A 27,086-nucleotide genomic window follows, 5' to 3' on the forward strand; every position below is an offset into this window, starting at 1 on the left:
AATTTGATCGGTGCAACCATTTACTATCTCGGCCTTTTTCAAAAACCGAACTACTACAGGCAATGAAAAAATCTAACAACACAGCGCCTGGAGAGGACGATATCACGTATTCGATGCTGCATCTCTTACCCATAACGGGGAAACAATTGCTACTGGAGTGTTTTAATTATATTTGGACTAAGGGGGAAATGGTGGAAGAATTGAAGAAAATCGTTGTCGTGCCTATCCTTAAAGCAAATAAAGAGGCAGGTCGTGTGTCTTCATACAGACCGATCTCGCTTTTGTCGTGCATTACCAAAACGTACGAAAGAATGATTAAAAATCGGATGGAATGGTGGCTGGAACAAAGCCAGATTCTGCCAGATAAATTGTACGGGTTTCGCTTTGGCAGAGGAACGGTTGACGCACTCGCTGAACTGGTAACAGACATTCAAATATGTTTTAGTAAAAACGATTACCTGGGCGCAATATTTATGGATATTAAAGATGCCTACAATCAGGTTAACTTAGACCTCCTTGAAAGCAAAATGACCAAAATGGGTGTCCCAGATCAGGTTGCGAGGAATATTTGTGACCTCTTTAGGAATCGAGTAATATTCGTAAGAAGTAATAAGAACTCTTTAATTGGTCCCAGAATGACATCGATCGGGATCCCTCAGGGATCTACTCTTAGTCCCCTTTTGTTCAATATGTATTGTGTGGATCTCTACAGAATGTGGAGTCCTAATATCAACGCATGCCAATATGCGGACGATCTTTGCATTTATACCACAGATAAATCAACAAAACTCGTATTGCAGCAATTAAAAGCTAAATTCAAGATCATAAAAAGGTGGCTGTTTGATAATGGTTTCGATCTATCGGTGGATAAGCTCCAAACGATATTTTTTTCACGGCATCGAGATTTGCCCACAGGCTCGCTAAGATGGATGGGGGTTGAACTTAAAATAACTTCAGAAATCTCTTACCTTGGTATGATTCTCGATTCTAAATTAAGGTGGAGACCGCATATAGAGAAGTTGATAGGTAGATGTGAAAGGGGCATTAATCTGATTAGGATGATTTCCAGAGTTAATTGGGGTGCCGACATGCACTCTAACTTAAAGATCTACAAAACGTATGTTAGAAGTCTGCTTGACTATGGATGTATCTTGTATGGCTGTGCCTCGAACTCAAATTTAAAACGTCTGGACGCGGTATCTAATAAGGCACTACGTCTTTGCATGGGGGCAATGTGCTCTTCTCCAGGAGACGTAGTACAGGTGGAAGCACGGGAACCTCCACTGTCCATCAGAAGAAACTTCCTGGCTTCTAAATTCGTGTTGAAGTGCAAATCTCAGAATTCTAAGATTTTACCAAAATTATCGGAGTTGGCTGTGCAAGATTTGGTAAACCTGTATTGGCGGTTAAAAAATGCTCCCCCTTTTGCAACAGCATCTAGAAATCTGTCTGACATCGCTATCCTCCGTGAAAGCGCTATCAGTAAAGACATTAATTACACCGACTATATTTCGGAGATTCAAGTCACCTTCCCACCATATCAAGGTATTTCGTCTTTGGATAATCTTCTACACCAGTCAATTATTAGAACACACCAACACGCTCTCTTTATTTACACGGACGGTTCAAAGGGTGAGAATGGCTGCGGTTGTGCTTACCTTATACAACCCTCAGGACAACAGAACGTATTTAAGTTGAATGGGAACGCATCTATTTTCACGGCGGAGGCAACAGCCATTGCCTATGCGTTAAGAGAAATTCATGTGGTAGTCACGAAAAAGCTTGTTGTGATGAGCGACTCCCTTAGTGTACTAAAAGCTTTGGACAACAAAACTAATTTTTACAGTACCAACCCGTATATCCTAGATATACTCACGAATGTGGCCCGCCTCCGTAAAGAAGGTATTGAAATTTATTTTTATTGGATTAAAGCTCACATTGGGATAAGCCACAACGAAACAGTGGACAAATTGGCGAAAGGAGCTGTGGAGTCGGGAATCATTTTAAACATCCCGCAGTCCAAACAGGATGAAACGGCATTCATGAAGCAGCAAATTCTTCGAACGCAATGGGAAGCCGAGTGGAGAGAGCGATGCCTTAGAAGACCCACGCAGTATACCTACCCGTATAATGCCCTCAATAACAATCAATCCGTGTTACTATAATTACAAATCCAATAGATTTTATCAATCAAGCATAGTCAGGCTAAAAACAGCGCACGGTAGATTTCCAGCACATTTGCACAGAATAAATTTGATTCCCTCGGCACAGTGCACGTTTTGTAATTATGAGGTAGCAGGTTTGAATCATTTAGTTCTCGCCTGTCCGCAGAATACAAATTACACGAATATCATGATGGAAGGCGTACTCAAGCTGGGGTTGACACACCCTCTCGATGTACCAACAATTCTAAGTACCAACGATAAGGGAGTTTATGACATTTTAGTCCGTTTTGTAGCTGCAAGTAAACTACCGTTGTAATTGTAACCCGTATTATGTCATCCTTATGTGCTACCAAGTACCAACCTTCCGTGGCCTACCTATGTTTTGTGTGAAGTCGCTTTGATCGGCCCCAAAGCGTGAAACGTATAAATCCTTGTTTAGTCCTCTGGTTTCTCTAATGTAGGCTAAAATGGGCAAGATCCCCAAAGCCTTAATAAAAAAAAAAAAAAAAAAAATTAAAAAAAAGGAGCATTTAATTCGGGAATAGGTCACTTAATTACCACCTAATTAGCGCCTAATTATAGTTAGTTCACTTTTCATTTCCTTGGTTTTTTGAGCTAGTGTTCTGCTGAGTTCATATGAACCAGGCAGAACATGTAATAATTTAAAAAAAAAGGAACATTTAATTCGGGAATAATTTAATTGGCACCTAATTATGCAATATGTTTGATTGTGTTCTGCTGACCTTGCTCTGCTATATTCATGGACATAAAAGCAAGTCGATTACTTGCGACAAACATGTCAAAGTCGGAAGAGGATACTGTATTGAGTCAGAGGGTAATACACTTCCTATACGATAATCAGAAAAACATAGAGGAAGCAATTCCAAGTTGTAATGAGTCACTTTCATCTACGTTTATTCGACACACCTTCACACCTTTAGTCGGTATTCCTTCATTTTGCAACCGAAAAACTTGCACCGTTATATATATTTAAAGCGAGTTTCTGTAACTATAATCGATAGCGTTAAAATACTTACTGGCGCAGAACAAAAACACATTTATTGCTATTCCGTTAAACGCTATTTTCTGTAACAAATTTTTAAATGTTCTTCTACTAAAGTCCAACCGATGCAAGCTTGCATTTAACAAAGGATATAAGGCAATTAAAGCTTAATTACGGGCACAATAAATTATTAAGTAAAAATCAAATGTGAATTTTAGGTGACTACTTAAAACACTGGTCTGGTATTTTATTGTGATCTGGAACTAATCATATTTCTTTCCTAATGGTTCATTTAAATACTTGCATTCGTTACGTAAGCATGAATATTTCATATATAGAATCCACACTTATTGTACTGTTGACATTGAAGAGGGTCCAAATCGAATCGGATTCTGGTACTTAGTCCATCTTGCGTGCGGACAGCGAAGACGTCACTCAGACTTTTTTATTGTGTAATTCACGAGGACTATCTCGAATACTTTTATTCAATGCTATGGTGCACATTTGTACAGTGCGGAGAACGAGATTTTCGTTTCAATGAAAGCAAAAGTACCTACTCTCATTATAGAATGATTACAGAAACAAATCATTTACTTTTTAAAAAGTAGATGATGAGAACATGGCACTTACCGAAACTATTGCAACTTCTATAGCTCGAGTAATGATCTCGGCCAATTTACAAACAATGGTTAGGTGAATCGCCAATTACTGCAAAATGCATCGTAAATTTAATTAAATTAAAAAGATCAACTACATTTGGCTAATAAGTCAAACGGTTGACGCTGTTTGCTCATAGCCAGCACAGTACCCAAGCGACGCTCTCAGATTAATTGGAAGATATCAAATGTCAATGTATTTAATTAGTCCCACTCACACATACCTGTTTCTTTTTCAAAACTTATGTTGAAAGTAAAAGGATGTGGTTGCAAAAGGGATCAAATTATGACATGCTTTATTCCTTATTATTTATTGGTGATCTTAATCACCAAAATTTATTAAATTCCATCATTGCTAAATAATTTTAATGAAAATGCCCAACTACCTTCATAAACAAAACTACAAATCGTTCATACTCACTTATAATATTAGGAAGGTATATCAGCATTTTGATAAGAAGGTAATTTTTACATAGTTAGAAATATCAATAGTATTTGTTCATGTCAACTTCTCTTTTTTTTGTACCAAATAAAACATGTTGCTAATTTGATATTAGACGATTTAAAATGAATTTTTGTTTTGTTTTTGAGCAGATGTTCTTCTTTGACGTATACGCAAGTTAAAATATTACTTTTTTCAATATGAACATGAAGATTTTATGAAGAGTCGGCGCCATATTGTTGCTGTAAGTAAGCAGTCTTCCTCTAGTTAATTAGCTTTATTTAGTTACATTTGCCACTCAGCATTAGGTCATATTTGCTCCATGAGAAATGCAAGCTTTGAAATTTTGGGATTAAGCCACAGCCCTAAAACCCGTCTGGTATTGATAGAAAGAAAGAAGTTAGCCAATAGAAGATTGGCCACGCCATATTTAATCTAAATCTCAATTGTGCGTGTCAAAAATTAACTCGGTAATGAGAAGTGGGGATAATTCATTATTACCTTTTAACCAAAGAATAGGATACCAATGGGTTTTCAAAATGCAACTGTCCTAATCGCCAAGCTGTATCTAGGGGTTAAAGGTATCTGCCCACTACAACGTATCATACCATGACCGTAATAGCAACGTGTCAGGTAAAAAAGTATTATTTGTATTGAAAAGTATGAGACTATGCCCATGCCCATTAGACTTTAGGGTCTCAAACGTTCCATGAACGTAACGATTTGTAGTCCGAGGACCGAGATTAGTACCATTTATTTGTGATAAGTAAGTATGGGTACCTTTAAGATCCACGTTAAAAAAATACGAATTTGTATAAAATTTGAACGTAAAATTTCTTAAAAAATTCAACCTATCTTTAAATTCGTGTATTTTAAATACAATTGCCTGTTTAATTTAGTATAACTTCTATTTTCATTTTATTTGGGAAAATAAATCGAATTCCTTAATTTTAAAAGGACGATGCATTCTGGAAATGTTATATTCTAAATTTCTATTTATTCTCAATATACATCTATATGGCGGTTTAGTGTTGTTCTTTTGCTGGAAGGTGAAAACGAAGTACACATTTTGTAGCTAATTTTCGGTGTTGTAATTAGAAAAACTACAGTAAGCACAACCACTAAATATTCGGTTTTATTGCAACAAAGACTGCTGCAAATATGTTATCTGCATTTTCATTGAAGTTTGTTTGTGAATTTTATATAATTTTTATACATACTTTGAATACTAACCACAAGTTTATACTTACACGCATTTACATTTTTTTAACTGCAGTTTGCAACGGGAGTTTTCCTTGAAACAACCCCAGTATTGCAGTTTCACATAATTTGTGGGCTTTGCTAATACTTTTCTTACGAAAACTTGTTAAATTGTTGAAAACCACAGCTAATTATATCATTTTCATTTTCTTACATACAGAAACAATACCTTATATGTTATGAAATACTTATGCAATGTAAATTTAATCACGTGCTTTGTTTATTACGTGTAATTAACAATAAATTTATAACATGTCTTAAAATGAATCAATTTATAACAGTAATTATTATTTAACACTTACAATTTATAACATAACTCAAGCGCATCGAAGTTGGAACTGACTGAATCATAATTCGATTTGCTCCTATAGCAAAAACCACCTCTTTCTCGATATTTTTCGGACACTTCCGAGCCTTCCCAGAATGATCGCGAACAAACGCGTCATACTTCTTACAGATTTAACAGATTAGCAACATCCGCCGTCGTTCCTTATCGCTGATGACTAATCTTTCATGGCGCCTCGATGTCTATTAGATATTTTTTCTGGTTCGCTACAGTGCGTACGTTGTACCTGTCATAACACATTACAAAACTCGTCACCTAAAAGATTGCTCCGATGTCCGCTAGAGCGGCGTCGCAGTCGGGTCAAAATACGTTCACTAACGTCAGTCGAAATTTTCATAGGTTTTTCGTATGTGAAAGTGGTGCCCTTTGATAGGTTATTTCCTTAGTAGTTTATCATGGCACATCAAGGCCCAATGGTTTAGATTTTGTGTCTTTTCGTGAATGTCCGTTGCCGGTTCTGTGTAGAACGATCTTTTCCGTAAATTTTGTATAGACCCTATGTAGGTTGAGTGCCAATTTCGTATGTGCAGGCGTTGTATGAAATAGTAAAAAAATCGCCCGAACCATATATGAATGGCATACATAAAAAAATTCCTTTTTTGTCACTATTTCAAATATATCACGGTAGACGATATTAAGTGTAGCTTTAAAAGCGATATACCTATAAGAAGACGAAGAAAATTGAATTCTTCTCTTTCAAAACGGATTTCAAGGGTGGAAACGTTAAGATATTCAACAATTTTTAGCAATGGAAATGCTTATGTTTTGGTTTGAAGTTATCTGTTTCGTCAAGCATAAAAGAAGACAGTGGTGTCGCGTCAAGTGTTGATTGTACCGTACTCGGCCGCAATCGGTAGATTAAAGAAAAGTCGCGGATACTGTCGATACGGTACTTAATAGTGCGCAATTGTTTTGTTAGTTCAAACCTAAAATTCTCGTACATCTCCTTTAATAGGATTACGATCATGTTATGATGAGGCGTATTATTCAGCAAGTTTTTGTTTGCGACACGAGCGCGCTTGCTAACGAGTGGAGCTAGTGATTCCGGGTGAATAAGGATTATTTGTGTTTTATATATGGCGTTATACGGTTACTATTTCCAATGGTTGCATGGATAGTGAAATCTGTAAATGTTTTTAACATGTAAAAGGTTAACAACGGTTGTAGTTGTAGAAAATTTCCAAACGAGCATAGTTAGTGTCTTTAATGCTTTGTTGTTGATGTATAAAGATGCAGGTGAATTCTTTTATAACTACTTGATAAACATTGAGAGATTTTTGTGAGGACGTTGAATTTCTCCACGTTTTCACCCTGCAAACCGTTTTGATAGGGAAGATAAAGAGGAGCAAAAATACGTATATTTTAGTATCTCATACCTGAGTCTGAGTCTCGGTCTCATTTGGTAACTATAAACACTCATTTTGAACGTTCTGAATTCCATAATCACGAATTGGGTTGAAATATTAATAACACAAGATGTTGTCTTCCCCAATCAATTTTATATTTCTGCTGTAGTATTTACAGGTTCAGAATAAGTTGTTACAGTAGCTGACATATGTTTCGGTCTGGTTAACAGCAGGCCATTATCAAAGCAAAATTATTACTCATTCTGAAGCTGAATTATCTTCAACTTCTAAGACGTCTGAACGCAGACTTTTCAATAATCCCTTGTAGCTTGAACACGGCTTGACAGATTGAGATGAGATTTTTACCATTTAATTTCTTTATAATTATGCATATGGAGGTCAGTTTTTTGTTCTTTTCCCGACATACCCTAAAAGCTCAATACTATTTTGTATAGGGTGGTTCACCATTGGGATCTCCGCAACAGTGGGACTAAAAAATCGCTTTCGGAGTTTTTGACAAATCTTTGAAAATAACTGAGATGTATCACCGAAAAACGAAATGTCAAAGTTTGCTTTTATTTTCCCTAGCTTAAACAGTCGAAAATAGACGGTTCTCCTTAGCATGTCCTATGGGCACTTTGAAATTTCCATAGCACGCTAGATGTGAAAGCTACAGGCTACCACCTTCTTATTTCTTATGGGCGCCATATTGGATTTTTACGGAATGAGATAACAAGATAAAAAGAAAAATAATGACGTGTAACATTCACGATTTTACATTCATTTCTCAACAAAACATCCACGGGTAACTAGATCTTGTTTAATCAACATGACTATGATGCGTTCAAATAAATTTCTTTTCTTTCTTATCTTCTATCTCATTCTGTAAAAATTCAATATGGCGTTTATAAGAAATAAGAAAATAGTAGTCTGCAGCTTCTGCATCTAGCGTGTTATGGAAATTCTGATAACACAGTCATATTCTCCGAAAAAAGTACCCCTAAAAATGCTAAAGGAAACCGTCCATTTCCAGCCGTTTAGGCTAGGGAAAATGAAAACGAAATGTGACATTTTCAGTTTTTCTATGATAACTCAATTATTTTCAAAGATTTTTTGAAAACTTCAAAACCGCTTTTTACTCATAAACAGGGGCAACCTACTCCTACGAAAAATATGATAAGCTCTGCATACATCAATCGTACTACGTTTTCGATTTCGACCGTTCTGCGCAGATGCCAAATACCAGAGGATATTCATAACGAAGTTTGGGGAGAAGGATATCGTCGGTTAACGGTATTCAAATTCGAGCCGAGATTGAGTAATGGCGTTTATTTTGTTGTTTTGTTTGAAAAGTGTATGTATAGGTAGTATATTAGTATTATTCTTTCTTGTACTAACTACTAATCTTTGAATTTCACATCACAATTTGTTATTATTGACATTTTGCATAAAATTATTAGTTATGGCAGGTTTTTTGTTCATAAAAGGTTTTCCTGGTATCGCCTTTTTGGCGCGTAATATATTTTGTTTGTTCTTGACTCTGCATGTTATTCAATTTCCTTCCAGATTATGTCTCACCTCTCAACACATGAAAGAACCGATTACACAACGTAGGAGTTCATTGGAACCATCCATGTCGAGTCGCTACGAGATTCAAAAATGTCACGACACGTCCGTCGTTTTGACTTGAAAGTTAGGTGGCTCTGCTTCTATTATTCCCCCCCCCCCCCCCGAGTTTCTAACTGCAGTAAGTATATGTATAGGGTAAGTCAAGATCGCATCAGTGCCGGATTGTGGTCCCCTAAGATCATTACAACCTATACACTTAGCTCATTAAACTTATGCAACGAAAAATTATGTTGATGGTTCAATATTTGTTATTAGCACACGATCCCACCCACACAATAGCAAATGCCTTTAATCTGGAACCCAGAACTGCATTAAATTGTTTGCACCATTTAGATAGTCTCAATATAATAAGAAACTGCAATCGGCCTGTGTATATTAATCTTAAACGTAGCTATCATCGGTTAATCGAAGCGGTGGGGTTACTCGAAAGCCTAATTAAGGTTCGAAGTAAGTCTAAAGATTTTAATTTAATTTTCGGTCAGACCTCTACATGCAGTTTTTATGCAAAATCTGAATCTACCTCTTAAATCCATTTCCATTTTTCTTTTAAGACATAATTGATTAAGGGTTGTATGCATTTATTAAAAATGTCAGTAAAATCACTTGTTTTTTCTTTAGGCAAACCTTAGTCACCACGAAGCACACTTGTCTTCTTGAGAAGATAATCTAAGCAGTGTGTTAGAATTGGAAACTATTTCAGTGAGGAAGGTTTATTGGAGCATGGGGTTCCTCAGGGCTCAGTCCTGGGACCGGTCTTATTCTTGATCTATATTACAGACCTTTGTGATGGGAATTTTTTAGGCAATATCACTGCGTTCGCTGATGATTTGGCTCTTACATATTCTGAATATTCACACGCATCCCTTCAAGCTAGTATGCAATGTGACTTAGAACTACTGCGCTACTGTTTCGATAAAAATTATATGGTTTTTTCTCTTGAAGAAAACATAATCTTCCAAAGTCCGTGTTACTATCATGATTTAAACTGCACAAACAGATTAAATTGTTCTTGTTTGCAAATTGAAAATACCGAAAAAATTAAATACCTTGGGTTAATCATTAATACTAAATTATCTTGGAAGGAGCATATTAGTAAATTAAAGCAAGAAATGTTTGGTGTTCTTTGTAAGTTTTATTTCCTAAGGAACGTTTGTCCAATAAATGTTCTAACAAATATTTATCATGCTCTTGTGAGTTCTAAGTTAGGTTACGGGCTGTGCTGTTTTGGCGGTACGTATGCTTCCACTCTTTACCCTTTAATGGTTTTGCAGAAAGCCGTAATAAGGGTAATTACTAGAAATAGTAAAATGACACACTCATGGCCAATTTTTCAAAAGTTAAAAATTCTACCTTTACGACATATGTATGTTTTCAAGGTATTGAGACTTTTCTATATTAGAAGCAGTAATAACTTTTGCAATTTTGATAAGCAGCATAATCTAAGACATACTTTACCAGCTACAGTTCCTCGTTCAAAATTAACTCTGCATCAACAATTTTATTCCTGTAATGCACCACGACTTTACAATCTCGTTTCTACTAAAATTGACAACAAAAGTAATCTTAATGTATTTTTATTGCAACTTAAAAAACTATTGTTGGCTACTGAAAACATTGAGAATGATTTTTTTCTACAACTGTCAAAAAAACCTGTCATTTTCTGACGGATTTCGAAACGCGAAGTACTAGATTTTTAATCGGTTAATTAATAAGTAAGGTTGCTCTTGACAACGTGCGCGAAATCGTCAACAGTGAAAAAAAGTATTTCGCGCACGGGACAAAGTTGAACATAAACAGCAATTTAATTAACAATCGGTTCAGTTGTAGAAAAAATATTGTATATAACGCTAGCGCGAAGTTATTTCGCGCATTTGACTGATATTTTAACTCGGCTTCGCCTCGTCAAAATACCTTCAGTCTCAATGCGCGAAATTGAACTTCGCGCTCTTGTTATATAAATAACTATTTTAGTTTTGCGGCTTAGTTTTTATGTGGTTTCGTAAATATTTCTCATGATTTTTTTATGCTTTATATATGCTTTTCTTTTTGGATTCTCTGAAATTATTTTTATGTTATTTTATGATCATAGTTTAAAAGTTATTTTATTCTCAGCTCTACTCAAATTTTAAAGACTGCTAAATGTAATCCGTAATCTTTTTCAGCTTTATTCTTTATTATTATATTGTTTGTTTTTCTTATTATGAATGACTGGCTCTAATTCTCTTTTCGCGGGTATATAATATGCAATACATGAGGGAGGTCTCACCACGGACGTTTGTCTATGGGACCCCTAATATTTCCCAATATGATTTATTTACAAGTTTAATTTTCTTTTTTTATTGTACTACATGTTATTATATTGAGAAATAAACATATATTATATTATATTATATTGCCTAAAAGTCAGCTATTATTATAGTGTGCCAGTGTGCATCTATTACCTATAGGTACCTATAGAAATGGATATAGACGAAGGTAGTGTGCACTAAGTAGTATAAGTAAACAACAATTTTATCACAATCAAAAGCATGAGATCGGGATCACACATCAATGGCACAAATTCTTACACATATGCCGAAATACGATTTGCTCCATTCAAAAATCTTAAAGTCCTTGTTAGGGGTTAAGCTGATCCTTAATTTGAGTGAAGAAAATGCAAAACAACATTTAACTTACAATTTAGCACTCACCACAAGGGAGCTGAAAGAACTAGGCAGTCAAGCAGGGTGGCGTTGAGAAGAGGGTTGCACTCAAACAGACAGGGAATACCATTATCATATCATGCGGATGTTACAGTTATTAAAAGATCCGCCGCGCAGCTAATCACCCTAATGTTTGGGGTGGATCGTTCTTTTTAAACGCAGCATCCCTCTGCGACTTTAAAGAATGACAAATAAATAAGTGCAATTAGTCATACCGCCGGTTTTGAAGCGCGGATGTACTTTTCTTACTTTTTTGTTAAGTTGATTAATCGATTTCGATAAATTTATAAGCGAATTAACGTTTTCCAATCATAGACGTTGTAGTCGTTAATCTTTCTTAACTGCTTACCGTAGGTACGTACGGCATTTATTGGTCTCCGCTAATCAAGCTATCAATAAAAGCCCATTTAATTTAGAGAAGCACCTGTTTTTGTGCAGTTTAAAATGAAGTGGTCATAATTCGAAATAAAGTAGGTATATGTAGGAGCAATAAATAATCGTTTATATCTTCATCTTCTTATTTATATTTCATATTTATTACATTAATAACAATAATTGTCATTTGTCGTTGGCGCATCTGTTAGCGAGCCGTGCACTGATGATCTCGCTGCTTTTTACAGTTTAATAATTACTTCATGGTAATGAGGTATGTAATGTTAGTCACGTTTTGATAATTATTTCGAGAGATTAGCAAAAGGTAACTTGGTTATAATTTTAAAGTTATGCGGAGCTCATTTTATAATTTCGTTACGTTTAAGCTCACACAATCATAAAATACAATTTTATGTTCAAAATACCGAATCTTAATTATGTGTAAGTATTAAATAAAAGGATACATTCACATGCGAAAAATGTTGTATAATAGCAATTTGGTAATGTGTGCCGCCAAAAGAATAATTAATGAGGTCTATTACCGTCTGTTAGAATACCATTGTTAAGCAATACCTAGACGTTTCCATAAATGCCTCTTTATGACATTGTGGCCAACTGCACTAAAAATGTGACGATACGAACGACCCTCAACAAGTAAAAAATGCAAGAGCTAATTTCAGCTATTTTATTTATATTATTAATTTGCTTACATTATACATTTTTTAGTGGATACTTGCTTTGAGCTAATTAATATGGTCATACGTACCTATGCAATGGCAAACGGTCACTAAACCACCCACGAGCACCTGTCCAGTTAGCTCAATAAACATAGGTACTAACAAAATCTTTTATACGAAATGATTTTTCTAGGGCACATCCAACATCCACCACAACTAAAAATCTCCATAAGACTTTAATTTTATTAAAATAGGGAAAACTCAACATCCTTGATCAACTCCACAATTCCAAAGAATTATATTACAAATTGGTATTTAACCACCTGGCAAAACTCTGAGTCCAAACAGAGAAATCTAGCATCTTATCTACCATAGATCGTAATTTGAGCTCGATTAAACACACAATAGATCATTTACAGATGAAAGAAAATTTATTTGACAAAATTAATTAGTCAATCTGAAAGAAAAATAGGCGCTTAGGGCCAAAGTGCAAACACCGCGTGATAAGCGATCGATTGAAACAATTAATTTAAAAAAAAAGTAATTACATTACAGTGTTAATAAACCTTAAAATTCGGTCAATTCCCATTGTCTTTAACTAAAGCACAAACACAACCATCAAAAACCAACTGATGTTGCTTTTGGTACTTCACTTTTTCTAAACTTCGATTTAGACGTCACTAGGTTCGTTGTAATTACAGATGTAAAAATGCTCATACAGCGATAACACGTCTTATTGCATCGACCCTAGATAACATGAGATAAACTTTAACATTTCACGCAATTAATTCCAGATAATTAACCTAATCTTTTAAACGCGTTAATTGTAAGACCCACGTCATTTCCTTATGAAAAACTTAGTATTGTCATAGAAAGAGGAAATGCATGGTTCGTCATGGAAACTTTTCCTCCTGGTAATTTGAGAACCGAAATTTTCTATATACCTATTTACCTATTTTTTGTTTTTTTTTATACCAAGTTAATCAGCCTATAAATACTAATTGTATAACAAAATTAATATTCATCACATTTACAAATACAAATCAAAATAAACAAAACCATTATTTACACAAAATCAAGCGTCAATAATTCTGATAAAGGTCAAAACCGATTTCAAATTCGAATAACATGATCGAACTCTTGTTCAATCTCAAATAAATTATATCCACAGTTAACGTCCAAAATAATTTAAATTCAACATGCAGAATGACTCATGGTTATTTTAGGTACTGATACCAAATAAAACATATACTGGAAGAAACAGAATAACAAACAAAATGGCGGTTTCATAATGTCCTAAAGTTAAAGCTTTTGCAAATTGCAAGGAAACACATACGTCCACCCGTGTCGAGAATGCGTGTTACCGACGGAATAGCAATCACAGTTAATATTTCAGTGCTAAGATTACCGCACTATCACTGTATTAAACCAATCGAGTTGGTTTGGTCTCAAGTAAAGTAAAGTAATCTCATCTACAGACAGATAAATAAATTCACTAACTGAATTACTAGGCGTTAAAATTAACGACAAAGGCAAAAGATAAATTAAAAAGCACTGTACAGTTGATTGGACATTTAGCAACTTCTATATTTCATTTAATGAATTGTAGAGCAATTCGTCGCGACGGTAGCAATAATGTACAGCAACGGAAAAGACATGATGAAAGCTATTACAGTTTATCTGCGCTTTGGAAACTGCTCCGATAGTTCACACATTGCACTGCAGAACGTCTAAGGTAAAATACCAAGTATTAAATGAGTTCCAGCCAAGCAGAACATATCAATTATGGGTTGGTAAACTCGTTTTAGCATTTCATAAGGGAAGGGTACTTCATCAATAGCAGTGTTTATTGCTTGGTTAGACGAAACTACAATGCCACAATCAGACCCAAATCCAATTAATTCAAACGTACGTACCCCAATAATAAATGGGTTTCTGATTGCGATATAGGTAAAAGAAAGATAGGTAGTTAACTTAAAACATATGGCATAGCCCAAAAAGGAAGGTGTTAACTATCCCATGAAAATAAATTTACCTCAAAAGATACAATCACGCCATATTCACGTAAATACGCGTAAATAAATAATTTAGACAATTTTACCTTGATGACTTTGGAATTTTCCACTTCAGATATCAACATCTTTCGCGAAATATGAACCCGTCATATCAAGGACGTAAGCAAAAGTGATATTTTCTTAGTCCGAGTGGTACCAAGTCCTAACACACTAAGAGCGTATTCAATCAGTCACCCAAACCAAGATAGTCTAGTTAAATATTCGAAGAAGTCCGCCCGTTAACATTTGAGGAACATTTTATATTACTTTTTGGCAACCTAAAATGCCTGTTGCCAAAGCGAAATCTCCACTGGAAGTGATAGATTAAAGATGGCGACAAATTTGACGAATTAAACATACTACTGTGGCTTTCAGTGAAAAACAAATACGTTTTTAGGCATGGTGAATCTAAAAAAATACTATATAATTATGTAGATAGTGTATTTTCTAAGATGGCGGCTAAGATGGCGGCCAAAATAGCTTTAATTATATTTCCAGCTATAAAAGTTACCCCACCCGATTTTTACTTAAGTACTTACCGAATCCTAAGTATGAAACGACCCCAACGCAACCGAAGCGCTCACTCTCTCGTTATACATACGAAGGTATAGCAGAAACACCGTCCGTTATTCCCCGTCACGGGATATGGATATATAAACTCACAAAAAGGACAACTCAGAAGTTAAAATTATTGCAAATTTATCAAAATACCTAAATATACAATGATAAGAGATAATAGATCTCGGTTAGAAACTTTTTCCAAAAAAATATGGAGGGGGATGAAAACTTTTCAGATTGAAACCTATGCAGCTGATAAGGTTTTTCTATAGTTTGAACTAGGCCTGGGAAAAGTATCGATACTTACAGAAGGTAATTAAGTATCGATCGTCGATACTGACTGTATGCAGGTATCGAAGTATCGAATATATCGATACCGATATTTTCGATATCTCGATACTTCGATACCTCGATACTTTCGATACCTCGATACTTGCGATACCTCAATACTTTGAAAAATTAGAATTACTGAATGAGCGTTATGTTTTCGTTTCGTTTATTTAATAAATTTATTTTCATATGCTACACGTAGTAGAAACTTTATCGTTACATAAATGTCAAATGTATACCAATTTACCTCCTCTAATACTTGGATATATCGATCTTTTCGATACCTCGATACCCCGATACTTTCGATACCTCAATATTTTCGATACCTCGATACTTTCGATACTTTGAATAGTATCGATACTATGAACGTATCGATATTCGATACCGCATTTCTGGTATCGCCCAGCCCTAGTTTGAACGCATACTATCGACAAGGCTATTTTTTTATTATAAAATATGATTTTTTTATATTTTCAGGTTGCTGTATCGCTTTAATCACCACACTTATTTTCATATTTATGGGAAATCTTCTTGAACTGGGCTCCAGAATACTCTATCCCCCACGCGATTTTTACTTAAGTACTTACTGAATCTTAAATATGACAGGACCCCAACGCAACCGAAGCGTTCACTCTCTCTTTATACATGCGAAGGTATAGCAGAAACACCGTCCCTTATTCTCTGTCACGGGATATGTATATATAAACGCAAAAAAAGGACAACGCAGGAGTTAAAATTATCATTATTATCTTCTTGACCTGGGCTCCAGAATACAGTAGTGCAAGAACTTTTTTTTCACTTATATTGATTGAACTGGAGCTTAGCACATAGAAGCACATGATGTAATAATCTTCCAAAGAAGCTCAAGAACGGAAGAACACATGCCGAATTTGGAATTCCAATATTAACAATTTTGGTACGTACGATTTCAAAATTCAAAAGAAAGAAACTGATTCAAATTTTAACCGTGACACCTGGTACACGGCATGTTTGTTTATTTTTACTTATTACTATGCAATTAATCACTCTCACAGTAAATTATATGAGCCAATGAACCAGGGTAGAGCATCCTGAGGAATCTATAAATAACCAAGACTAAACGTACTTTCGTTTATTTACATCGCTCCGGAGAAATCGTAATGCGGTCAATAGACTGAATCGGGGCGACTAGCACATAATAAATGAGACTGTTGCTAAGTATTGAATATACCTGCTTATGATTCCTTAAATAATAAATAACCCTATAATAAATAACCCTAAACGATGGTCAGGTCAGTGAGGACAATCCGAGATGCAAAATGAAAACAAATGTTATACAAAGGTTTAATTGAATAATCGCCCTCTAGAGTCTAGAACATTGAGACACAACAAGGTCTTCTTTAATTTAGAGGGTTGAACACTTGCACTATTCTATTAAGTAACCGTAACTCGTGTAATTGGCAATAATAAAGTCCGCCCAGTAAAAAAAAGCATTTTATCACAGTTGCCGGTGAAAAACTTTTTGTTTGTGTAAACAAGGCCTCAAAAGGGCAATATAACGAGGTAACATCTGTGCGGTATTGCTCCACACAAAGGACGGGATGCGCGTAAAATACGCATATTAATCTATTCTAATTTGCATGTAACACGCAATACGTTTACTATTCTATTTCGCATTGTATTGACACAGCCGTTTAGTTTGACTTAAGAGCTGTCAATCATTTGAGACACTGTACGTCCGCTCGACAATTGCAAATGACACTAAATGGTGCCACACTATTAATGTCGGTTCAATTTACGAATACTGCAACTTCAACTCCATTTCAAATAATTTTTTTTCTAGTGTAAACGTAGTAGAGAATAAAATTACCACAAAAACAGTCCAGTTACAATGGCATTAAAGTTTCCATCCCCTAAAGTCAATCCATAAACTTCATACATATTTATTCTTGTAAACCACCCCAAACGACTGTTGTACATATTATGCACTCTACATGACGGGTGCGGGTTCCAAGGGTGCATTCGTTAGATGTTTTGCCTTATCTCATTGTTATTAAACTTGACATTTATTTTCCATTGATTGAAAATACAGTGTAATTTAAGAATCGTAGGAATACGTCACCATCTACATTTATGCTTCAACTATCGTACTGTTAAAAAAATTAGCATCATCGTCACTCAGTTTAAAAAAAGTGCTAATTCCAACTCAATCCCTATACTGACTCCGTGCATGCAATTTGATCCGAATTTTTATACGGCGGCGGCGAGCTGATCTGACTTGCGAACCCCAGAAGTAGGTGCATGTACCAGTAGGGAAAACTTTCTGAATAGAATGGATTATAGGGTCCAATTGGGCCTATTAATTGACCTGTCTCAAAATTTTGACCTGACGGTCCCAAATGTAATTCCATCAGTGGCGTAAGTAAATTGCCTCAAAGGTACGCAATGAGGACGGGCCCCGGCAAAAATGTACAAAAGATTTAATTCGTTTATACAAAATTCTGAAAAAAATTGAAAATTTCTCGAACTCCTTCAATGGTATGCTTCTATTAATTATTTACATATTTTCTATTTCTAAAGGAGTGAATTTGAATAATTTAAATCTGACTTTAATCTAATACAAAATATGATATGCTCAAAAGTAGCCACTCAAACAGATTTTAAAGCAACTCCACCCCTTTCCCATTTATGAAATAGTTATTTACATCAAAGTCCGGAAAATGATACATTATTGGCGAGGAAATATTGAATTTCCGAGTCAGATAATGACATTTTACTGACGAGTTTTGTATTAAATTTTACCCGAAATCGTTTTCAATACAAAATTTCAATTTTTATATATAACTTTTGATTAATGTCAACCTGTCAGTGATGACAGGAGTTATTATAGACATTTGGAAATGTCAAAAACGCGGCCGGTAAAGTAACAGGTGCGGCCTGTAAAGTGATAAGCGGCAGGAAACGTAGTCTGCTCTGCCTCTGTCATGGAAACTAAAATTTCCTAACAGAAGGTAGGCATGAAAATGAAGGTTTCAGGATGATTATCGGTAAAATCACATTCCGAAGTCTCCTACATAAAACAAATGAAATACTTGTTAATTAGCGGAACCTTCTCCAATCCAGAAGGTATCTGGAGGTCCTGGATACGGTAACCTTAGACTGAAGTTCGTATTTCGAGATCAATGCCGCCGTTTGGCGTTTGAAATATTAAAATTTTATTGAGAACCGCTGACTTTTGGTTAAATGGGGGCTATTGTCCTATTGTTTTAAATGTCGCAGTGGGAAATCCTGCTACTTAACGACCTAATGAGAAATGTTAAATTATTGGCGAAACGAGCTATAAGCAGCGTGCTATCTTGACCCTGCCAATTGCACTTACATTTAAATTAAAAGGGTGGTAATTGGATTAACGAATATTGGAGTTGGGATTAAGTAACTATAATTAACTATTGACATTTAAATGAGTTGCAGAAGCCAGTCCGATTGAGTTGGGCCTTATCACAAACGAGCGCTCTTAATTAACTTGAATTTCGACATCTATCCCGTATTTTTAGGCAGTAGATGACCAATGTATGTTCTGGGCTAGGAAGTGATGTCACACCAATTACAGACGAGGTTGTGAGGGGTCACACCCATACATCGACAAGCACGCCCCTCCCTTTTGGGTTCGTGAAACGCTTCAATAGCATTTTCAACTGGTCCAACAGGTTTGTAAAACGGTCCAACAACGTTTTACCCTGTTCAACAGCTATGTGGACTAGTACCGGTTCTAAAATATGTTGGTCCGCTTCAAGAACCTGTTGGACCAGTTGAAAAAGCTGTTGGACCGCTTTACTTGAAAGCGAGGGTCGTCTCTGATTGGCTGTGACGTCACGACCTCGCCTCTGATTGATGTGACGTCACTTCCTAGCCCAGAACATACATTGGTCTTCTACTTAAGGTGTCAGGGAAGGACGTAATTAATTAAACACAGTTTTCATTTTCGAACGTTATTGCAAGGATACGCCGACCGGTCCGTTCCTTCTCCTTTTTTTGGAGGTAAAAGGTTAATTTACAATTTTTGCTTGTCCTAAATACGTTGAATTTTGAGCTTTTCCGTAAATTTATTGTTCATTCAGACTGTTTAGTTTTTGCTTTTACATTAAGTTTACCGCACTGTCTGTATCTTTTCCTTTTCTCTGCGCAGTAATTGCTACCGCTCCATTTAATTGTTTTTTGTTACTTTCCTTTTCATTCATTACAAGGCGTGGGATATTGATTCGCTTTTCGTTACATTATCGAATCCACACGTTTACTATTTAATTCCCGCTCAGGGAAATTGCTGTGCGCTTTAAGTTTGTTTTAGCATTTACCAATGGCCGCTCACCGATTGCGATTTAGAATTCCTAGGACCGCCGTTCTCGATTCGAGTTACCATCGCCGACCGCATCTTGTTCGGAAGCAAGAGAGTTCAAAAACTTCTGATGGCGCTCAAAGCGCTCCGGTTCCGCCGACTATCGCCGCCGGCATCGTCTACTTTGGCTTTTAAATTACCGCTGGATTTTCTTTTCTTTTTCTTGCTCTCGTTAAATTTCATTTTTCGTAGTTATACCGTTTATTTTTTTTAAGGAGAAATCGAAGCCACCGCCGTTTTTTTGAAAATTTTAAATAGGTACGGTTTCTTTAGTTTTATCTCCCCAAGGTTCACACGCGTTACTTGTACTGATCTACGACGGTTCCAAACGTATTAATTTCTGTGCGTTTAATCTCCTGGAACGAGATAACAAGTACTACCGCGACTCGACCTTTAATAATCATATTATCTTTTCGAACCCACTGCATCTCAGCAAAATTTGCAGTATTTTTCGAAGCTTTATCCAGGACCAGATATGATTCCGCGGTATCTTACTGACAGGCTGTATCCAGAAACTTTAACCCACAAATCGTTGAAAAACATTTGTAATCGAATTAAATAAACACCTAGAGAGCTCCTGTTACGGTACCCCCTCCTTGTTTTTATAAGTGAAAAATGAAATTAAAAAACAACCTAACCTAAAAAAATACACTTCACTTCTACCTTCAATGGGAATTGGTAGCGTGATATCTTCATATTTTTTTTAACTCCTTTTTTTCATAAGTATTTTCAATTGTTGTTTAGGTTAACTCGAACTATTTTCCTGATTTCTTTCTAACGCCGCCCCTATATACCTACTCTCTTGGACCTTGTCATTCAATGCTAGATAATGTGCCACTAGATTTTGTAACGCCTAGATAATTTGCTTCTCTATCCCGGGTAACTTACAATCACGTGCTAATTTCTGCTCTGCTTATTAATTTCGCTGGCATGGCTGTAATCTTTTCTTTTTGTAACTTAAGTTGATCTTCTTTGTGTCGCAGTTCTTGTTGAAATCCTTCAGTGAGGTTTATTTCTTATACTTCAAAAAATGAGAATTCGCTCTTCTTATTTCTCTCTCTACACCACGTTCTCCTGTACCTATTGATTCTGACTTTTCAGGTTTGTCTCTTGTGCTTTGGCTAAATTTCCTTTCAATGATTCTACTCGATTCTGGGAGGTATTGATTTCTTGAGTTTGCCCTCTTAATCCCTTCAACGTTTCCATAATGATAGGTTGACTTTCCATTGTTCCCTTTTCTTCAATTTCGGTTTTAGCTTGTTATGATTCTTCAATTAATCGGTTAAATTTTTCTTCTTCTTTATTGCAAATTCCTACTGTGTCCTAAATTTTCACTTGTAGGTATTTACTCTTCAATTTTCTTCGATTTCTTCTGTGGTTGGTGTTATTTTAGTTTTTTAAAATGATATTTCTAAAGTTAAACCTGGGTTCGATATAACTGCCGAGAGACTAGTGGAGCTACTGGTCCCTGGCTCGGTAGTTTTTTGGCTGTGGAGAACCAGATTCTCTCTTTCCTCATAATTTCTATTCAGTCCGTAACTTCCTCTTCATTTTCCTTAATTGTTGTTGACTTGCCAAAGTTTTCATTCGTGTCCATCCTTATTTATGAATATCCTACAACTGCATTATTTTGTTGCTCTTCCCAATTAACAATTTGAATTCTTTCCAAAGTACTCGCTAGTTGTGTTATTCTATTGATCCCAGATTCAATCAGCACGTTGTCTATTTGCCTGAGGAAGTGATGATGTGCGTCAACCAACTGGCCTTCTCTAATAAGGGGCTGCAAAAAAATGATTTTGTTAATCCACTGTTACTGTATCTCCAAAACTTGGCTTTGTAATGGCGCGAGGTGGCTAGGCGCAGTCGAATTTTTCTTGAAAAACTCTTCTTTGACCTTCAAATAATTTTCAAAACTCTCTATGAAGCTGGCAGGGTGGATGGTTTGTATGTTTTTGAACTACTTTTACTCCTAGAGTCCTGAAATGTTTTCAATATGTAGCTGGGACCTTGAAGATGTGCCAGGCGGCCTTCAAATGCTGTTACCTTAGGGGGGAGAGAGGTCCTCCAGAAATTATTTGCCGGGATGCTTCTAAAAGTAAAACATGCATAACTTTAATATGCGACAATTCATCTCATATTTTGCATAAGTAGGTACCATGTGCCGAATAAAGGGAGGGGGGAGGTAAAAACACGTTTTTACGGGTGGAGGGACTGATTTCATCCTACATGGTACGCTAATGAAAGGTCTCAATCACTTCTACCAACCACAATCCTGGGAAAACCCTGCATTATAAAGCGCTTGGGGACCTAGTTCGATTAACGACGACTTTTCCCACCCGAATTTTCCGAAAACAGTAAAAGTAGGTACAATGGAATAAAGTTTTAGTACCTACAATTAGATAGATGCTTAATTTTGTTCATATGTCACTACTCCACATTCTATTCTCTATTCTATTATAATAGTTTTTACTTTAGTGATTCTGATTGTACCTTAACTTATCTAATTTCTTTTATCTTTGGTAACTATTGGGCTCCATTTTATTTCTTTTAATTGCATGAGAAAGTCTATTTTATTAAAATGTTGTTTCATTATATTTATTATTATTTTTTCGCAGTCTAGAATTAATTCAAATGAAGGGATGTATCGTTAACACAAGATTAAGAAATTTTTCATTTTTCGTCATGTAACTTACGCATTCCAACGTTTAACAGGCGTGAAGTTTCATGCGAGCTTCAGTGTTTCTTAGTAGCGTAGGGTCCGTATAAATGCTATAGAAATTTATACACCCATTATACATAAATGTATAACCTCATACGATCACATATTATATGCACCTACATAAGTCATCAACCTAACCGAACTACTGAGCTGTTATTTAATTTTAATAATGGCCAACCTTATATTTACACGACATTCAGACTGGTTCAAATGTCAACGTTATAAATCTTGAGTTAGTTAACCCTCGTGTTACATAAACCCGTATTTGACTTCCACATGAGTTATAGTTTAGTCCGACTCTAAACAGCAAATATAAATGCTATTAACGTATTTTAATGAATCGCACATTTGAACGCTACCGTAGAAGGGTAGCTCAACTACTTGCTAATAAAGTAATAATTATTACTGCACAAGGCGAGAACTACTAAAATCAATTACATGATCGATTGAGCAATTCAACTTCTACCTCAAAAAAACCAAACGTCGGATAAAGAAGACGATAGTCATCTTTATGCAAATCTACCAAGTTGTTTGTAATTTAATCTTGATTTATACAAATGAGTCCAAGCTTAAAGCTTCTTTTTAGGAGTTATTAACGCTTAACATTTCTTAACTGCTTCGGTAATATGATTATTTGCAAATGATAGAGAATAGAAATACTAAGTGAAGTTATGGTCGTGCAGGAGGTGTAAAAACTTTGCTATAAATCCAATAACGTGCGAGTCCACGGTGTCGTGGTTACATTATCCTTTAAAAAGAAGCATGGTTCGATATCATGAAAAACATTAATTATAAAGGAGTCTGCTATTAGTGTTCTAGATTACCTGTTTCATGATGTAAACGGTCATCTTTGGACGTTTAAATCTACCGACTCTTATCTAAATGTGTTCCATATACGGCGTTACCTTTACGGCCAGGTAATCATAATCCTTAAATGAAGGAAATAATAGTTATTAGTTCGTAAAGATTTTCCGCGTGTTAATTTATAACTTGATCTATGCCTTTCACATTTGGATTCGGTGGGTGCCACGGAAATAGGTTAGAAGATTGGGATCTTGAGAATGAGACACTGGGCACATGATTTCCATTTAGAGTGATTTAATCACTATTTTTATGTACTGATTGGTTAATCATACGGTCTAGAAGTTTAGGTTTTACAATCCTTGCTAATGCTTCCATAATCTTTAATTAATACTTGAATTTCACCCCTCTAGATCTATGGACGGTTTGCAATATTATCATCTTTATTTTCCTCCGATGATGCTACAGTATTGCGATTTGCGGGGGCGGACGACTGCCAGTCTCAATAACACACAGTTGGGGTTTGTGAAGCTCTGTTACCATTTTGTGCAAATTTTTGCCTCATAATACAAATTTGATTTCCAACTCAATTTTTTTTCCTACCTCCACCTGTATCCTCCCTAGGTACAGACGTTTTCAGGTCGCATCAACAGCCGTCTGTCTGACCTAACGACAGTTGTGGTATGACTGCCGGCTAGCCCTCAGAAGCATAGTAGTCAGGAGATGTTCTGTACCACTAAACACTGGTTACGGCTCTTATCAGGTTCTTATAGTGTTTATTTATTTATTGTTCCTCTCTTGTTCTGGGCCCCCAACGGGCATGTGCCCAATTACATTATGCTTTTTAGACGTGACCCAGCAGAAGGTCTTAAATTAAACTGAATACATTTATTATCATTAAACATCATTTACTACATGGTACTGAGTCCCAAAACCAAATATATGACCTTTTATTTAAGAAGACACTTTAGTTTGGAGTCACCGTTAAAATATCATGAAGTAAATTGCACTATACGAACTGTAGATGTCTAGAAATAGAGATGGTAGATCAAATGAAATGCTTGGGGATTGCGGTGGATTCGAAACTCAGCTGGAAACCACATATAGCACAAGTAAAAAACAAATTACTCCAGTACATGAGAATATGTTATTTATTAAAGGATTTATGTTCTCCTGCTTTCCTTAAAACAGTATACTATGCGTTTGCAAACTCAAAATTAGGGTATGGGCTATCAGTGTGGGGGGGACCTTACTCTACGACAATTAAACAGAAGGGAGCATACAACTCCCCTGTTTAAAAAACTTAAAATTTTGCCAGTAGGAAGCTTATATACATACAAAGTGTTAAAACTATTTTATAACAGAAGTACCAAAGAACGTGCTGACCTCCGGAAAAAAATTGGTACGACAAGATACAAATCAAATGTAAACGTCCCTTAACCAAGCATTAATCACTTCAGAAAATTTTACACTTACTTAGCACCAAAGTTTTTCAACTGTTTACCTCTACCACAGATTGTTTGTATTTAATCTGTGCCTCTACATATCAAGGAAATAAAAACAAAAAGTAGTTTCTTAAGAACCATCAAAAAATACTTACTTAACTTGGACACTACCGACTTTTTCTACACAATAATTGAATAATAATTTTCCTATAATATAAACTAAACTGATATAAATTAAACCCATCATATCAAGTAACAATTGCGGCGGTGTAGTTTTACTGTAAATGTAAAGATAATAAAGATTTTTTTCACTTTTTCACTTTTCACAATAAATTCAAGAAAAGTTCTTACACTCACATTTAAAAAACAAAGGAATCTCAAAAAAATCCCTGCTGGCCAGATAATTCATTTTATATTAGTAAGCAATCAGTAATTCTAAATAATGGAACGATTTATTTTCTCCAATACGAAGCATTATTATTGTTTACGGTTTATTACTTGTTGAAAACCCCTCGTAAGCGATTTGTTGATGGCTCCACCTATTGATGGAATTTAACCATGCAATTTTCCAGTTAAGATTTCCAACGCCTTGATTTTTGGTTCTAGATTGTCATTTCTCTTTTTCCTTCGCATGTCGTATCGTCAATTACAAAAACGGCTGAAACCGTGAAGTAGATGGAATTTTAATTACCATCATCCGAATACATTAACCTCTGGCGATTGGATTTATAATTTGGGAATTCCGAAGTAATTAGTTTGGACGATTCACCTATGCTCCTAGTGAGGATATACATTAGGGAATATGCATGTAATTTTTTTAATTTTTTAATCGCTTTTTTACATCGTTCTAACATAGCAAAAAGAGTAAACACTGTTAGAACAATTCAATTTAACTTGTAAAATAATATTTAAAACGTTGACTTTATTCGATGCGTTTAAAGGCCGCCACATTTTCAGCGGGCCTTGGATGACGTCACAAGCCACGACCAGTATTTGTTTACTTTTAGTGTTGATTTATTTAAACAGTTTTTCAGTTGTAATAGCTATTCAGACCATTCCACCATCTGTAAACAAATGTAGAACGCTCTGGGAGTCACCCAGTTTAAAAGACCAAGTATCGTTTTGTAAATTTGTTTATTTAATTATGCAATAACTATCAAATTTACGGTGATCGGGTTTGTCATATTGTTTTGTTATCAAAAGAAGTGACCAAATACTGTTTTTCAAAAAGATCGGATGAATTTTACTTAGTAATAAACCAATTGATCATCTTCGGGATTGCTTTTTTATATTTTTCCATAAAAACAATAACATTTGAAAATGAACGTTTCATACCCATTGTATCTTATAGAAAATTCAATTCCAAACCAATTCATTTCTCTTCATTTTTTCCCTTAGAGTAATAGTAGTAAAAGATAATTGAAGTCAAATGCGAAAAGAAACGACATCTTGCCATTTTTTCATCGTTTTTTGTTTATACATAACAATATATTCCAGGAGTTTTCGGCTAGGGGGACTATGGTTTTTGGATTCAGCGGATCTTTTTACATAGAAGACACTTGATTTCGTTGAGTGAAATGATAACACCCAGCTTAATCTGCCAAAACTGTAATTTGACCCAGTAAGTACTTATGAATATTGACACAACAAATGCGATCGCGTGGCATTTGACGTCACTTTCATTCATCCAATAGTGAAGCGTTTCGCAAATTTGAATTTCGTTCGCTTATTTTGAACTTCTGAATTACCATTTTTAGCAATTAAAAACAAACTAAATAAGAAACTAATGGTTTAAGTGTAATGTCAGGACAATAAATATTTGCTGGAGAATCAAGTAAATTTAAACCACATGCATATTCCCTTTTGCGTTCTTTCTTTTTACTGTAAGTACCGCCGCGCCACGTGCGTTTCATTTATTTAGAGTGTACCTTCTTTAGGTTTCGGCTGTAATTTGTTGTACTGCAATTGTTGCAGCATCTACGATTAACCCTGTTATATACCTAAGAGGTAGGTAAATTTTATGTCATTAAAGAAGAGGGAAGGCCTTTGATTTCTTTTAGGGTTCAAGTTCCAGACACATTTTACGTTACCTCCTAATTCTTGTTAGACGTACAAGTTTTGTACCCTTGGGTTAAATTCGCCGATATCTCTGAGTGCCGATGTCCTTGGCTTACTTCCATCTACTAACACCACGCGACCATTTTGCTGT

This window comes from Photinus pyralis, unplaced genomic scaffold (assembly GCF_008802855.1).
Source record: "Photinus pyralis isolate 1611_PpyrPB1 unplaced genomic scaffold, Ppyr1.3 Ppyr1.4_LG5, whole genome shotgun sequence".
Lineage (NCBI taxonomy): Eukaryota > Metazoa > Arthropoda > Insecta > Coleoptera > Lampyridae > Photinus > Photinus pyralis.